At 44.5% G+C, this 17,058-nt stretch overlaps 1 protein-coding gene across 9 annotated transcripts in view; it reads left to right on the forward strand.

The window, feature by feature from the left end:
* Nucleotides 1–17,058, forward strand: part of KDM6A (lysine demethylase 6A) — a 288,340-nt gene that overhangs the window by 89,369 nt on the left and 181,913 nt on the right. The window lies entirely within an intron of this gene.

A 17,058-nucleotide genomic window follows, 5' to 3' on the forward strand; every position in this document is an offset into this window, starting at 1 on the left:
ACCACCCGTCGCCGGCAGCGAGGCCGTCTCGACGCCGCTCCCTCTCCCCGAGGTCGAGAAAGACTAAGATTCCTGCTGCTTCCGTGCCACCTGCACCGCAGCCAGAGAGCTCGTCCAAGTTGGACCGCCCGGCGCCGACACCCGCCGCGGCACTGACGTCTGCACCGTCGATTCCAGTCCCACAAGGGCCATTGAGTCCAGTGCCTGTCAGCTCCCCGGCTAGACCCATGGTAGAGCTTAATATCCCGTCCACGCTGGAGACGTTCTCAACGGCGAGGGATCTGATTTTGATGACAGAGTTGATGCTGCCTCCGCCCCCGGCACCGCCGGTGCGGGCAATACAGTCTGTAAGCAAGCCGGCCTTGATTCAGCCACCCTCTGTCGGCACAGCAGACCGGCACCATTCTAGATCACGGTCCCACAGACGTTCCAGGTCCTGACAGCGCTCCCGCTCTTGTCGCCGCTTGCAGTCCTGGTACCGTTCTCCTCTGTACTTGCGGCTCCGGTCGGCATCCCGGTCGCCGGCCCGATATTCTCGGCACCGCTCCAGCTCCCGGCACCGCTCCAGGCACCGTGACTCCCGTAGCCGCTCCCGACGCCAAGCCTCGAGATTGCGGTTGACCTCCCGGCACCGTTCCGGTCGCAGGTCCCAATCTCTTTCCCGGTACCGAGTGCCGAGTAGAGCTAGGCCTGCTAGAGACATGGACTCTGCTCAGGGCCTCTCCGCTCCTCCATGGCCTTCCAGGCACATTTCAGAGTCATCCCGCGCGGACAGCTATTATGTGCAGAATCGCGAGTCTGATGTGCCCACCGGGGTCTTCCAAGAGGCACAGGCCCAGGACCTAGGCCCATCCCAGTCGTCCTTCTGGATGCCTTGGGCATACCACCAGGCCCAAGGGGCACCAGTAGTCCCGTCCCGCTTGGCACCATCAGAGCACCGGGTACCAGAGGCGACAATCAGCCGTCCACCTCCCGCTGATACCGAGGAAGCTCCAGTCCACCCACCGGACTCTCCAGTCCCACTGGAGCAGGAGGTTGCTCAGGAGCAAGAGGCCATGCAGGACCCTCTCGTCCCAGGTGTCTCCTCTTCCTCTTCTCCAGACAAGGCGTTGGCAGGGACATCCTCCTCGGGCCCTCCTCCAATCGACCTGAGGGTCCACCAGGACCTCCTCAGGAGGGTAGCACTCAACATGAACCTCCAGGTAGAGGAGGTCTCAGAAGTGGAGGACCCGGTGGTGAGCATTCTGTCGGCTGATGCTCCCACCAGAGTGGCCCTACCGTTTATTCGTACCATTGAAGCCAATGCAGACACTATATGGCAATCACTGGCCTCCATCCCACCTATGGCCAGGGGAGTCGAGCATAAATATATGGTGCCCTCTAAGGGGTACGAGTATTTATATGTCCATCCTCCTCCCTGCTCACTGGTCGTTCAATCAGTTAATGAGAGGGAATGCCATGGCCAGCAGCCGGCAGCCCCAAAATCTAAGGAGTCTAGGCGAATGGACCTGCTCGGCCGTAAGGTGTACTCGGCGGGCGCCTTACAGCTCCGGGTGGCGAATCAACAAGCCCTCCTCAGCCGCTATCATTACAACACATGGGCGGAGGTGAGGAGATTTACGGAACTACTCCCTCCAGAAGTTCGTGGCCTTCTTGGAGGAAGGAAAAAAGGTGGCCAGAACTTCCCTCCAAGCCTCGCTCGATGCAGCCGACTCAGCAGCCAGGGCTCTGGCCTCAGGTGTTGCCATGAGGCGTATCTCATGGCTTCAGGTTTCCAACCTTCCACCCGAGTTGCAGTACACCATCCAGGACTTGCCGTTCGATGGTAAAGGCCTCTTCTCTGAGAAGACTGACCCTAGGCTGCAAAGCCTGAAAGACAATAGGGTCATAAGGCGTTTGATAGGCATGCACACGCCAGTGACCCAACGCAGACCCTTCTGCCCCCAACCTCCCCGTCCATATTTTGTTCCTAGAAACAGGCAGGACTTTGACAGACGGCGCGGCCGAGGTGGGCATAGACGCCAATCAGGGCCCCAAGGGGCCAAAATCAAGGTCCCTCGAAACCACCAGCGGGACCAAAATCTAACTTTTTGAAGGTGCGCCCGAGGACGGCGTACCAATTACAGGCCGGGATCCTTCTCCTCCCTTCTCCAACCGTCTCGCCTACTTCCTCCCGGCGTGGTCCCAGTTAGCCTCGGATCTCTGGGTCCTATGCACGGTGGAATATGGATACCGCCTCCAATTTGTTTCAACCCCGCCTTCCCACCCCGTCCCTCTTCAGGGACCCCTCTCACGAGCAATTCCTCTTGCAAGAGGTGCGGTCGCTCCTTGCCATGGGGGCTATAGAGGAGGTGCTAAAGAACGAAAAGGGCAAGGGGTTTTATTCCCGTTATTTCCTAATCCCCAAGTCAAAGGGTGGTCTCAGACCCATCTTAGACCTGCGAGGACTCAACCAGTTTATGGTAAAGTTGAAGTTCCGTATGGTATCCCTGGGGACCATTATCCTGTCCTTGGATCCTGGAGATTGGTATGCCGCCCTCGATATGAAGGACGCATATTTTCATATCACTATTTTTCCTCCGCACAGGAGGTACCTCTGTTTCATAGCCGACCTTCAACACTTCCAGTTCACAGTCCTGCCCTTTGGCCTTTCCACAGCCCCAAGGGTATTCACGAAGTGCATGGCCGTGGTCGCTGCATATCTCCACCGACGTCGGATACACGTGTTTCCGTATCTGGACGATTGGCTCCTCCAGGGGGACCTCAGAGACACAAGTCGCCCAGCATGTGGGCGTCGTCAGGGACCTATTCACTCGTCTAGGCCTGGTGATCAATATAGAGAAGTCCTCTCTAGTTCCCACACAGAGGTTAGACTTCATAGGAGCGACCCTAGACTCCAATCTCGCCAGGGCCTGCTTACCACAGCCACGGTTTCAAGCAATGGCAACAATCATCCGCGGTCTGCAGAATTTCCCGACGACCGCGGTTTGCACTTGTCTCAGTCTCTTGGGCCACATGGCGGCATGCACGTTCGTAACCAAGCACGCCAGGCTCCGCCTGCGTCCGTTACAAACTTGGCTCAACTCGGTATACTGCCTGAGCAGGGACTCAATAGACACAATAGTCACCATTCCCCTAAGCACTCTAGGCTCTTTAGACTGGTGGCTGACTCCCTCCCCGGTGTGTGCAGGGCTACCGTTCCATCCGCCTCAGCCCTCAGTGTCCCTGACGACGGACACGTCTTCTCATGGCTAAGGCGCGCACCTCGGATCGACTGAGCAGGTCATTCCTCTGCCACGAGTGGTCGATACGCCTGGATGTTGTTCATTCGGTTTTTCCAGAGGTGGGGATTTCCCCACATAGACCTGTTTGCTTCCTGCGAGAACAGGAAATGCCAGATGTTCTGCTCCTTCCAAGGCCTCTCACCGGGGTCGATCTCGGACGCATTCCTGATGCCTTGGACGAACTGGCTGCTTTATGCCTTCCTGCTGTTCCTGCCGGTTCACAAGGTCCTGCTGAAACTCCGCAGGGACAGAGCGCACCTAATCTTGATCGCTCCAGGCAGCACTGGTACACCACGCTACTCGATCTGTCACTAGTCAACCCGATTACCGTTCCACTCCACCCAGACCTCATAACACAGGACCACAGCAGACTTCGCCACCCAGACCTGCAGGCCCTTCACCTCAAGGCGTGGCTGCTGCATGGCTGAACCAGTCAGAGTTGCGTTGCTCTGCCTCAGTACAGCAAGTACTCCCGGGTAGCAGGAAGCCTTCCGCCCGGTCAACGTATCTGGCCAAATGGAAGCGTTTCTTCTGCTGGTGCGGGTCACACAGCGTTACCCCCACTGAGGTTTCTCAAACAGGAGGGCCTGGCGGTATCTTCATTGCAGGTACACTTGGAGGCCATCTCTACCTTCCATCCAGGGGGGAGTGGCCGCTCCGTGTTCTCACACTCTGTGGTCTCTAGATTTCTTAAGGGCCTGGAGCGCCTATACCCACAAGTACGATGCCCCCCCCCCAACATGGGACCTCAACCTGGTTCTAACTAGACTTGTGTCTCCCCCATTTGAGCCATTGGCAACATGCTCATTGCTATACCTGTCCTGGAAGACAGCTTTTCTCGTAGCCATTACATCGGCCAGGCGAGTCTCCGAGCTTCGGGCTCTCACAGTGGACCCACCGTATACTTTGTTCCACAAGGACAAGGTGCAGTTACGTCCACACCTAGCATTCCTCCCTAAAGTGGTATCGGCATTCCATGTCAACCAGGATATCTTCCTTCCGGTCTTCTTCCCGAAGCCGCACTCATCACGACGGGAGCAACAGTTGCACTCCCTAGACATCCGTAGAACGCTCGCATTTTATATCAAGCGCACAATCATTCGTAAAACGCCCCAGCTTTTTGTCGCAATGGCAGACCGAATGAAGGGTCTACCTGTCTCATCCCAGAGGATCTCATCGTAGGTAATGGCATGTATCTGTACTTGTTACGACTTGGCTCATGTACCCTCGAGCCACCTCACCGCACATTCTACCAGGGCTCAGGCTTCATCTGCCGCCTTCCTGGCTCATGTATCTATCCAGGAGATATGTTGTGCGGCTACCTGGTCTTCGGTCCACACCTTTGCTTCACGTTATGCTCTGGTTCAACAGTCCAGAGATGATGCAGCCTTTGGCTCAGCAGTTTTGCATTCTGCGACATCTCACTCCGACCCCACCGCCTAGGTAAGGCTTAGGAATCACCTAATTGGAATCGATATGAGCAAGCACGCGAAGAAAAGACCGTTACTCACCTTTGTAACGGTTGTTCTTCGAGATGTGTTGCTCATATCCATTCCAAACCTGCCCTCCTTCCCCACTGTCGGAGTAGCCGGCAAAAAGGAACTGAGGGGTGGATGGGTTGGCAGGGGTATATATCCGGTGCCATAGTGGTGCCACTCCAGGGGGCGCCCAGACGACCCACCGAGTGTTGCTAGGGTAAAAATCTTCCGATGAACGTGCACGTGGCGCGCGCACACCTAATTGGAATGGATATGAGCAACACATCTCGAAGAACAACAGTTACAAAGGTGAGTAACCGTCTTTTATTTTGTAGCATACAAGAATGAAATGGTCTAGTTTAAAAAAATAAAGCTTTTTGTAGGAGGTTAGTCCTATAACTGTGGTGCAGCAAGAAGGTATCAAATTCTGAAAAGCAGCTGTTTGGTGCTTCTTGCAAACATTTACCACACATTAGATTAGCTAGCTGCCTTGGAACATACAGCTTTTAACCTCAGATGGCTGATTTATCTTTGGGTACGTGTTTCCCAGACATCCAGCTCTCTCTAACTCTTGCACAGTGTGTTTTGGATGAATGATTACTAAAAGCATGTAGTTTTATGTTGCTGGCAGTAAGATGGCAGAAAACTAGATTCCGCTCCCTTTTTTCTATTACTGCTTCATAAGTGTGAGGAGATTCCTCCAGGCTTAAGGAGAGACTGAAGAATGATTGTTTAAGGTTGATAGGTTCTATTTGAGTATATAAAAGATATCCCAGTGAGGCTCCACAGGGCAGTGTATGTTGCTGGAGCTTGCCTGCTAGAAAGAGAGGACTAAACCTTGTAGTCTATTCTTGGGACTGGCTTAGTTGTACAATACGACATTCTCAATTTGCTTGCTTGGTTCATCGTGTGTCTGCATGCTAGAAAGTCAGTCTTTCACTCCTGAGGGCATTCTGTGCCAAAAAATGTTGCGCACAAAATTTTAAAACTGTGCAAATTTTATTTGTCAAATAAATGTGGAGTCTCCAGCATGGCACTGGGAAGCACAAGCCACTGGCTGCACACAGGTGGGAGGTCACTGTGTGGCTCCCCTGTCCTGGGACACGGACTCAGCGGTGAGGCTGCACCCAATCCTGACACAGCTCAAGGATCGTGCCTGCTGCAGAAACACACCCCAGGACCCTGCCCCTCTGTGCCAGGTGTGGGCAGGCAGGTTCTATAAGGCAGGATCCAAGTGTGGAGTAGCTTACTATGGGGGGATCCAGGTGTGGGTTGAGAAGGTTTTGTGTGGGGCAATCTGGGTCTGGGTGGTTCAGTGGGGGATCTGGGTGCAGGGGGGAATCTGGATGCACAGGGGCTTGTTGGGGTTTATTGGGTGCAATGGTAATGGGACTCTTCAGGGGGTTCTGGGTGAAAGTGGTTGGGGCTCAGCGAGGAGGGAGTTTGGAGGGCTCAGTGGGGTGGGGATCCAGGTGCAGCTGGTCGCAGTTCAGGGTGGCTCATTGGGGTCGTGCAGGGGGAGTGGGGCTCATTTTGGGGATTTTGGGTGCAGAAGGGGAGGCTCGGTGGGAGGGTCTGGGTATGAGGGGCTCTGGATGCATGAGGGTTGGGCGGATGGGGGAGCAGTTCTCTGTACTCCCTCCCACTGCAGCTGACGAGCGATGGGAACAGGAAGCACCGGGGACAGGGGAGAGGAAGGAGTTTTCAGAGCTTCCTACAGCTGGGGGAGAAATCTGGGGGTGGGTTTGACACAGCCCCGGAAGCTGTGCAAAGGAAGAGGAAGTCCTGTTCTTCCCAGCTCAGCCGGGACTAGCAGCTGAGCCCAGTGCATGGTCAAGCCGGGTCTTCCCCAGTCCCACCCCTTGCCCCACAGTGTCTTACCTCTCTGTTGGCTGCCCTGGACACCCAAAACATACTGATGGGGAGGGTCACATGGCCACTCCTGTGGCTTCCCTTTTCTTCCCCATCAGTCATTTTTCTGTGGGGAAGCAAATCTGCAGGGGACATAAATTCTGCGCATGCGCAGTAGCTCAGAATTCCCCCAGTAGTAGTGTTTGAAGCCTTACTACGTCAGTCGGTTTATGGTACTGACCCAGCAACTTCTGTTAAGATTAGGAAGTCATTGTGAACAAAGTGTTTCATTTCTGAATTTTTGTTTCTCTTAGTGAGCTTTGCATGCCATGTGAAGCCATCATCTCTATCATGGAGACCTAAAACACGGGAGGATCTGTTAATTTTACCATTGGATATTGTCTTTTTAATTAAACCTTAAAATAAACATGTTACAAAGAATATTTTTTCATCCTTAACACTAAAATAGTTTTAATTAGCAGTGAGATTTTTTTAAATCAAATATTTAAGTAATAAAAGGTTACATTTTCCAATAATATTTTTAATTAAACCTGTTACTGATGTTAATAACTTTATGTAGTTTATTTTCACCTATATTTTCTTTCCTTGGGAAACAAAAGATCTTTCCTTTTTTTGTCCCCCCCTCCCCCCACCCCCAACATACTGTGAAATAGGAAAACAATTGAAAACATTTTAATCCACCTTTATTTTACTTTTTGGATGCTTTACTATATTTTCTCCGAACTATACATCTTTTTGCCTCTCTTAAATAACGGAAGAAAAAGGCAATTGCCTAACATACTGATAACTGGGAAGAAGAGCATTTTGCACCTTAGAAGCTGTGATACAAGTCAGAGTAATTTTCCATTTCACTGATGCACAACCTTTTTGTATCCTACAGTAACCTCAAAATACTATATAGAATTCAGTATAATTGCTGTTCATGTCTAAATCTAATTCTGAGATTTAATTAAGACAGTAAGTAACAAACTGTTTCCTCAGTTACTTTTAGTTTTAATGTTTTAAAAAACAATTTTTAAAAGTTAGATGTTGGATCCTTATTTTAGTTTGGTCTTTTCCAGGTATAATTGATGACATATTTTTTTCTCCTTACATACATTATAGTAATCTGATAGCTGAAATATTTAATGATATAACAAAGTGCTATTCTATTTTGAAAGTTTGGGGCTTTAAACTTTTAAAATGTTATTTTTGAAATAAACATATTTACCTTTTTATTTGTCTTAAATATTCCATCAAACATAATTAGTTAAATTTAAGTATTTCTGAGTTTCAACTTTACCCCAGTGATTATATTCTAGCATCTTAATGCAAAACATACTGGTTAACAGGAGAATTTTGACTAAAAATCTCTAATAAACTTAGTGAAAAAGCCTTGTTCTAATTCAGAATATTGTATTCATAACCATTCAGAAGCTATTTCATGGTCAAAGTTTGTGCAAATATACGTTTGAGACGTTTGGTTTGATTGAAATGTTTGTTATGCATTGTTTTACCTGTAAGTAAAATGTCAGTGAGAAGCTTAGAACAGGTATGATGTGACAAGGTTTTATATAGCACGAACAGTATATTTATTGCAGTGTCTCCCATGTGTGTTTTATAGATTTTTGGAATATGCTTCAAGTGATAAGAATTTAATAAACACTTGTCTATTGAATATTATGTAGTTTTTGGGGAATTTGGAAGGAGTTTTCTAGTATTTACACTTACAAATGTAATTTTGCCACTGTGTTGCTGTACACTAATTTATTTAACCAAGACGTGTCTTATTTAGGCTGAGTGTTTCAGAACTGAAACAGAGACAAAAATTAAATCTGTACACTTTTCAGATGGGTTGAAAAAAAGTCCCCTTGTGACAAACCCTTGACCATGCTTTTAAAAATCTTACGCTTCCCTGTAAAAGCAGCAAAGAGTCTTGTGGCACCTTATAGACTGACTAAGACATTTTGGAGCATGAGCTTTCGTGGGCGAATACCCACTTCGTCTACATGCATCCGACAAAGTGGGTATTCACCCATGAAAGCTCATGCTCCAAAATGTCTGTTAGTCTATAAGGTGCCACAAGACTCTTAGTCTGGATCTGTAAAAGCAGCAAACACGGCTACCCCTCTGATACTTTACACTTCCCTAACTGCCATTTAAAACAAACAAAAAAAAATCTAGCACCAGCTGCTTTTAGAGTTCAACTGTAACAATAACACTTGCTTAAAACATTGTGTTTACCATAAGGGAAGGCATTAATTTTCCTCTCCTTCCAGGAACACTTCCATTGATATCTTGGGCCTCCTGCTGCTTATATAAGGAACTGTAAAGCAGATATTCCAGTATATTAGAGCCAAAAATTTTGAACTTGATCCAGGAATTTGTTTAAATATTAGTTATTTCACCAAACTACTGCACTTACAACTTGAAGGTGCTTCCTGCGTGAGAGAATTGTAGCCTGAATAAACTGAGGCGAAAGGTCCAAAGTGTGCCAGGCCCTGGTTTATTATGAAGTTTACAAGAAGCCTCTTCAAACTGTTTCTATATTGAAATTTAAAATTACTCAAGTTTTAATTGAGAAGGAAATTGAAGCGTTTAATGGGCTTTCAAATTCTAGAAAGCTAAATTGTTCAGAAGTTTTAAAACTGAACCTTTTATGGCTCTTCTCTTCCACTTCACCCCCTCAGGCAACTCTTTTTAACCTCCTTATTACTTACCTCCATTCCATCCAGCAACAAATCTTTTTCTCATACGTATATTTTTATTTACATTGTTTTTGAAAATTAAATTGGCAAAATCTCAGACTGCAACAGTAAATGAACAATGTAAACAAAAATATCTGCTAATCCAGGATACACACCCTTATCTGTACAGAGTGATAATGAGAATGGAAAACAGGAATGGAAAAAAATTACATGAAGCATCTTAACTATTAAACTTCTTTTCTTTTTTCTAGTAAAGGATCTGTTACAACGGGTACTTCAGCCTGCTCTCAGTAGCTGCTCTCTAGTTCCTCAGATTTATCTTCTGTTTCCCAGTCAGCCTTTTCTGGCCTATGTCTATACTACACAGCTTTTAGCGACCTTACTGTGGTGCTACAGCTGTGCCGCTAAAAGTCGTGCAGTGTAGCTGCTGTTTGTTGGTTCTCCTGCCGACAAAAAACTTCCACCTCCAACAAGCAGCGTTTGCATCATCGTCAGGAGAGCATTCCTGCTGACAACACGCTGTTCACACTGGTGCTTGCTGCAGCAAAACTTTTGTCTTTCGGGGGGTTAGCATCTTTGAAAGAGAAGTTTTGTCGTTCAACTGCCAGTATAGACATAGCCTTAGACTCGCCATTGGTGCCAAACTCTTTCAAGTTTTGGAGCAAAAGAGTTACCGGTAGCTTTGATTAAATTAAGTTGCTGGAGGTTGGTCTGAGTGGGGATATCCCGTGGAACTGTGCAAGAATTTCAGGAGCAGCTTTGTCCTGTTCCCATTCTCAGCAACCCAGGAAAAGACCATGACTTAAATTAAATCATCTATCTGTTTTCATATCAGAGCATTATCGCCTGCTCCCCATCCTATTTCTGATAAGATTCAGTCCTGGTGTATATTACAGAGTTAGGTCAATGTAAGGCATCTTATGTCAACCTAACTCTGTGTCTACACTAAAATGTATATCCCACCGATGTAACTCGCCCACTACACTGACTTAACTCCAGCTCTGCAAGAGGGATAGTGCTTTGGTCGATGTAGTTAGGTTGACACACTATCAATATAGACGGTGTTGCTTACATCAACTGTTGCTGCCTTTCAGAAGCTGTCCCACAATGCTCCACACTGAGAGTTAAATTGGTTTAAGTGCTCCTAGTCAGGGCATGCACTGCTGACACAAGAAACGTAGTGTAGATATGCAAAAGAGATTTAATTACTGCAGCAGCTATACATTGATGTAACTTAGGTTGACTTCATTTTGTAGTATAGGCTTTCCCTCAGGGAATGTGGGACAAGCCAAGCAGTACCCTAATATATGGAGATATACCTATCTCACAGAACTGGAAGTGACCCTGAAAGGTCATTGAGTCCAGCCCCCTGCCTTCAGTAGCAGGACCAAGTACTGATTTTTGCCCCAGATCCCTAAGTGGCGCCCTCAAGGATTGAACTCACAACCCTGTGTTTAGCAGGCCAATGTGCAAACCACTGAGCTATCCCTCCCCCTGTCTGAAGTATGTAAATAAGTTCCTAAAAGAGGTTTGTTTTTCACAGCATTTTTTTTTTACCATTCTTAGACAATTATGCTTTAAATGATGGAACAGAAAGAGACAACCATCTATCACTGATAATTGCTCTTTACAGTCCTAGAATGTAAGGCCAGAAGGGATCACTAGATCATCTAGACAGGTCTCCTATATTTTGCAGGACACCAACACCAGGCAGCACCAGTACGCTAAGCCCAAACACTGAAATGTGACCAAAGTATTACAGCCCTCAGTAGACTGAACTATTGTGTGCCACAGGCAGAAAACAAGAGGGATCAAGGTGCACCAATGTCTGAGGTCCTTGAAATGGTTAGCAGTTAAAAAAACAAAAAGGATTGTGGATGGGGGAATCTCTTCCTGACCGCTACAGGTGACCAGCTAAACCCCTGAAGCATGAGATTTTAGAAATATTGACATGAACTAGAAGGGACCCTTGCGGCTTCTGAGCCCTGTCACAAGAAACCCCATAATACAGCCACATTCATAAGTTTGGCCAACTCTCTGAAATTTCATTTGTGTGACCTCGCAGCTCCTAATGAGAGACTGTTCAAGAACCCGACTCCTCTGAAATTTAAAAACCGTCTTCTAATTTCCAGCCTGAATTTATTCATGGCCAGTTTATAGCGATTTGTTCTTGTGCCAATATTGTCCTTTAACTTACATAGCTTGCCACCCTAGTTTTTGTGAAGAGCAATTGCATCTCCTCTTAGCCTTCATTTTGCTAAGCTAAACAAACAGGCATTTAGTCTCCTCTTCTATAATCAGGAATGAAGGATCTATCTCCTAATAGCTCTTCACTATACTTGTTCCAGATTGAATTAATCTTTCTTGAACGTGGATGACCAGAATTGTACATAGTAGTCCAAATGAGGTCGTCTTAGTACCTTGTACAATGGTATTAATACTTCCTTGTCTCTTTAGAAATATCTTGCCTGATACATCCTATGATTTCATTTGCCTTTTAGCACATCACATTAGTAGTTCAAATCATTCTATGATTGACCAACACACCCAGGTCTCTCTCCTCTTCTTCTCTTCCAGGTGATGAGCCCCAGCTTACTGTACAAATTCTTATTAGACCCTAACTGCATGACTTTGCATTTTGTACTATTAAATTTCATCGTATTTCTGTCACTCCAGTCTTCAAGGTCATCCAGATCTTCCTGTATAATGTTCATATCTTCCTCTGTATTGATAATGCCTCCCAACTTTGTATTATCAGCAAATTAAATGAGCACATTCCTACGTCTTGTGCCAAAATCATTAATAGTAATATTGAATGAGATTAGTCCCCAGACCCATGCATGAGGTAACCTCCTTCTAGTCCGATAATTCAACTTTCAAGCACAACTTGTTGACTTTTCCCCTGTTCCTTATCTACCTTACAATTCTTGTACTAATGCCTATTTTCCTCTAATTAAATAATTTCCCATTTAATTAAGTTTTTCTTCCAAATTTGCTGTAAAGCCTTTCGTAATACTGAGGTCAGGCTAACAGGTCTATAACTGATCAGTATGATAGATGTTTTCCAGTCTTATGGTACCACCCTCAAATAGATAGATCCTTGCTAGTGCACTAGGAATTTTGTGCATCAGTTCTTTCAGTATTCTGGGATGGAAATGATCTGGTCCCTCTAATTTGAGCACACTATGCGCTTTAAGTCTTCCTGATGTTATAGATGTGGTAATCTCCATTTCTAGACACTCACTTCCATCAACTATCTTGCCTTCGTGCCCATATTGTATATTGAAAACCTAGGCAAAAAGTATTCATTTGGTTTTAAGGCCATACCTATATTATCTTTAATTTCATCCCACTCATACTGCATAGTGGCCCAACCTCATCCTTCTTTATTCTCTTTTTTATAAAACTAAAAAACCTTTTGTTTCAGTTTTCTTCACAAGACCTAATTCAGCTTGATCTGCAGAATGTAGCTGTCTTCGCTAAATAATCCCTATCTTAATTCCCTGTAACTCCTGCTTATGTTTTTGAGATGTTCATTCAACCAATTGGGTCCGGGGTGTTTCCCTACAAGTTTTTCAGTTATTTAGGTTTGTACAATTGATGTAAAGACATTCAAAGTTTTCTTCATACTGAAGTTCTTGAGCTCTTTGGTTCAGGTGATCACTCTAACTCATTCATTTACTTTCCCAAAATCTGCCCTTTTGAAATAGATAAATAAAATAGTTGATAACCTGATTTTGATTGTACATCTACTTAAAGTAATGTAACTTGTGATCACTTGATCCAAAGTTATTTCCCATGACCACCTTTTTCTATGATGTCTTCACTACTTACCAAAACCACATCTAAAATTGCATTCTCTCTTGTCAGTTAAGTGACTATTTGATAAAGAAAACTGTTGTCTGTCAGATCCGGGAATAAGTGGGCTCTACCAGTTATTCCTGGACCAATTTGTAACATTCAATTATCTAATCTGTATATAGAAAGTTAGTGTCTCATTATGACACAGTTCCTGGTTGTGTTTATCTCTAATAATAATAGAGATGTTGATCCATACCCAGGTCCAATGGTGGAGGTCTGTTGCAGACTGCTAACGCTAACCCAATAGAACCTCTTCTACAATCCTTCCCCAAACTGACTTGACCTAAACAGATTCTGTTTTAGCCATACTATCACTTATTTCTTTATCACTTCATTGATGTATACTACCCCACCACCTTTACCTTTATTGCTGTCTCTCCCAAACAGCACATACCCTTCAATACCTATATTCCAGTCATGAGTACTATTCCACCGTGTTTCTGTAATCTCTGATATCCCAGTTGACCTCCTGCACTAGTAGTTCCGGTTCCTCCCTTTTTTATTTTCCAAACTCTTTGTATTTGAGTACAAGCATCTCAGTTGTTTCCCTCACATCTTACTAAGTTTCTAGCAGAATTACAGTCCTTTCACTAACTCTTATCATCTCCTGACTACTACTCCAATCAATATTAATACTGTTTCTCCTTACTGTCCATACTCTTTACCATCTGGTGTTTCTTTATCCCTTACTGTATCTTCATTTAGCGGATTTTCCTCTTCCTGTGTATTGAAGCCAGATGTGGAGATTACATGAGTCTCTCCCACCCCTTTCCTCTCATCTCCTAGTTTAAAGCCCTTATCGATTGTGCTAGCCTTGATCCCAGAAGGTTAATACCCCATATACCTAATTGCAGCCCATCAGTTGAGAATTTTTTTCTTTCTGTGAATATTAAATTGTTGATCATCCCAAACCCTTTCTGATAACACCAATCCTTGAGCTATCTATTGATCTTCATTATGCTGTCATCTTCCTTTTCTAGGGACCGGAAGAATCACACTGAAGATCACCTGAGCTTCCACTTCTTTGTATGTCTTACCCTGCTTCATGTAGTTGTTTGATTTTACATGTGCTCCTGGGGTGTGTCTGCATGATTATGGTGGCAATAATATTGGTGTCAGGGAATAAGGAAAAACTTGCCTTCCTAGACAGGTTTTTTAATCTGTTTTCTGTACAGAGAGAAAGCTGAAACAAACACTGTGATATGGTTCCTGAAGTATCCTTGATTCAGGATGAATAGACACATTGTGCTCAGAAAGACAGTCATAGGCCTGGGCTGAGGATGAGTACTATCAAGTTCTAGGTTTCATCTCAGAAGAATAATAGAAGACAAAATGGCCATAATGGACAAAAAATGGTGTCTCAAACAAAAATGCAACTTTGATTGCAGCCTATTTGGAGTTTTGATCTTATACATAGGCATGCTTCAATAATCCAGAGTTTACATGATACCTATTGACTAAATCCTTTCCACATCTCACTCTTATTCATTGACAGAGATTTAACTCCAGTTGCATATTCTCCACTCCCACAAATAGTGAATGCAGAGAATCAGTTTTCTTTGTCTGTCTTTCACAGTTATCCAGTTCAGTCAGGAACACAGGATTCACCACCTGGGACACAATGATTCATTGATGTCTTGGAGCACATTCCTTCCATGGATAACATACCTGTTGTGATTGTGAAAGTCAATATGTCTGAGAGAGTTTTTGTAATTGGGAAAAACACTATCTGCACTACCCAGGAGAGAAATTATTTTCAGGAGCAAACTTTCCTGTCTCTCCACTGCCCTCCACTATGTAAGTCATAGTGTATATAGGGGAAATATACACTATGACTTACATAGCAAAAGTCAAATTAACAGAGTGGTTCTTACACTCAGAAATATGCGGTCATTGTAAGTCAATTTGGTGGGCTGGTGATTGACCTCTTTCCACCTGTAAACAGTACATAAAGTGTCCTGTAGCATTGTGTGTCAGAATCTGGGATGTGAGTAGTGGACTTGCAAAGCTGGATAAGGTTTCTGTTACATGTCTTCCCACTTTTTGCACTGCTTGTTAGGACAGTGCAAAAGATAGGAATGAGAGACGCAGTGGTACAATTTATGGTTTTCTGACTGTACAGGCTTGGCTCTGAGGCCTCGCATTGGATCTTCAGAGGTCTATCTTAGAGGAGTTCTGATATTGTAAAACCAGTCTTCCATCCAGGAGCAAACAGGTTTAAAATGAATGCTTGGATGAAGTGATTATTGCTATATTGGATCTTAAAAGGGAAGTCAACAAACATAACTTATTCTACTAGCTGGTGAAAAGTCCATAGTCTAGCTACCATGTTAAACCAGCGGACCATGCCCTTAAATACCTCTGGGAGGGTTTTATTGTGGGTGTACAGGAGTGTTCTAGCAAAAAGGTCAAATTTTCTGTACTCTTAATGCTTCAGCATATTTAAGAAATGGAAGTTTTATATAAAACTTCAAATATTAAATGCTACCTTAAGTCTTCAACTTTACTCCAAGGGCTGCAAGATCATAGAGCATGGAATCTCATTCTTATCCTTACAGCACTACCCAGACTGAACTTCTGCATTGTACTCTTATTCGAGTAGGCATCCCAACGTCTACAATCTCCAATCAAATGACATTTTATTTGAGAGCTTTCTCTAACAAGACCTAGGATTGTACTTTTGTAGACCTCACAACTGTTGTCATTAATTCTCTAAGTAAAATCAAGATATACTTCTCCTTCAGTTAAACATAAAAGCCCAATCCTTAAGAGTACTGATAGTTTCAAGGGAAAATAGTTGTCTCCTGTACTGAGATTTACTAGATAAGCACATAATCATCAATATCAGAGTTTAGCATATTGGTCATCCAGTCTTAGCCAATGTCATTTCCTTTCTGAAGATGATTTTATTTATATGAAATCTGCCTTATTTTGGTTGGTCCCATTTAAAGCATGATACGGCTTCTCACCTGGGAGGCACATTGTAATGCATCTGTGGCCCCTAGCACTAAGAAGAATAGAAAAATGTATCTATGCTTCCTTGAAAATTTCCTGGAAGACAAAACAGATCATCATAATTGAGATGAAAATTGTCCTCTGGCCATTTGGATTTGTTTTCAGGTGGCGTATAGCAGGCTCTGCAGTAGGAGAAATTGATGTTTTTTCCTCAAAATATATTTAACACAATCTGTAATTTAGGAAAGCAGATTGGAATTATTCTGGCTGTGGAAGTTGCCTCAACTGGGAACTTGCTTATATACAAATAATAAAAGTCCAAATACTAACTGAAGTGTCTGGCATTAAATGAGGATATTGATATAATAGACATCACAGAAGCTTAGTTGAATGCGGATAATCTGTGGGACATGGTAGTACCAGGATACAAAATATATAGGAATGACCAAGCAGTTCATGCTGGTGGGGAAATCGCACTTTATGGGAATGAAAGTATATAGTCAAATAAAGTAATAAATCTTAAATGAATCAACCTATACCATAGAATCTCTATGGATAGAAATTCTGTACTTGAATAATAAGAGTATATTATATACTCGACCGTCTGACCAGGATGGTGATGGTCTTTGTGAAGGGCTCAAGTGGATTAGAGAGCTGCAAAGGTAGAAAACACAGTACTAAAGGGAGATTTCAACTATCCTCATACCTCCCAATGCATGGATTTGTGGCCCTATCCACTGCAGGCAACACAATCCAGATTAGCCCTCAAACCCTGTCCAAGAGCTCTCTTCAACTTTTGGGAAACATGGCACTGTTATAGACCATGCAAGACTCCAAATGTGTTGCCTACAGGGATGCTCAGGACTGTTTATTCACTGAACAGACACGGTCTTAACAACACTACTTTCCATATTCTCCTTT

The sequence above is a fragment of the Mauremys reevesii genome, linkage group 1 (assembly GCF_016161935.1).
Source record: "Mauremys reevesii isolate NIE-2019 linkage group 1, ASM1616193v1, whole genome shotgun sequence".
Lineage (NCBI taxonomy): Eukaryota > Metazoa > Chordata > Testudines > Geoemydidae > Mauremys > Mauremys reevesii.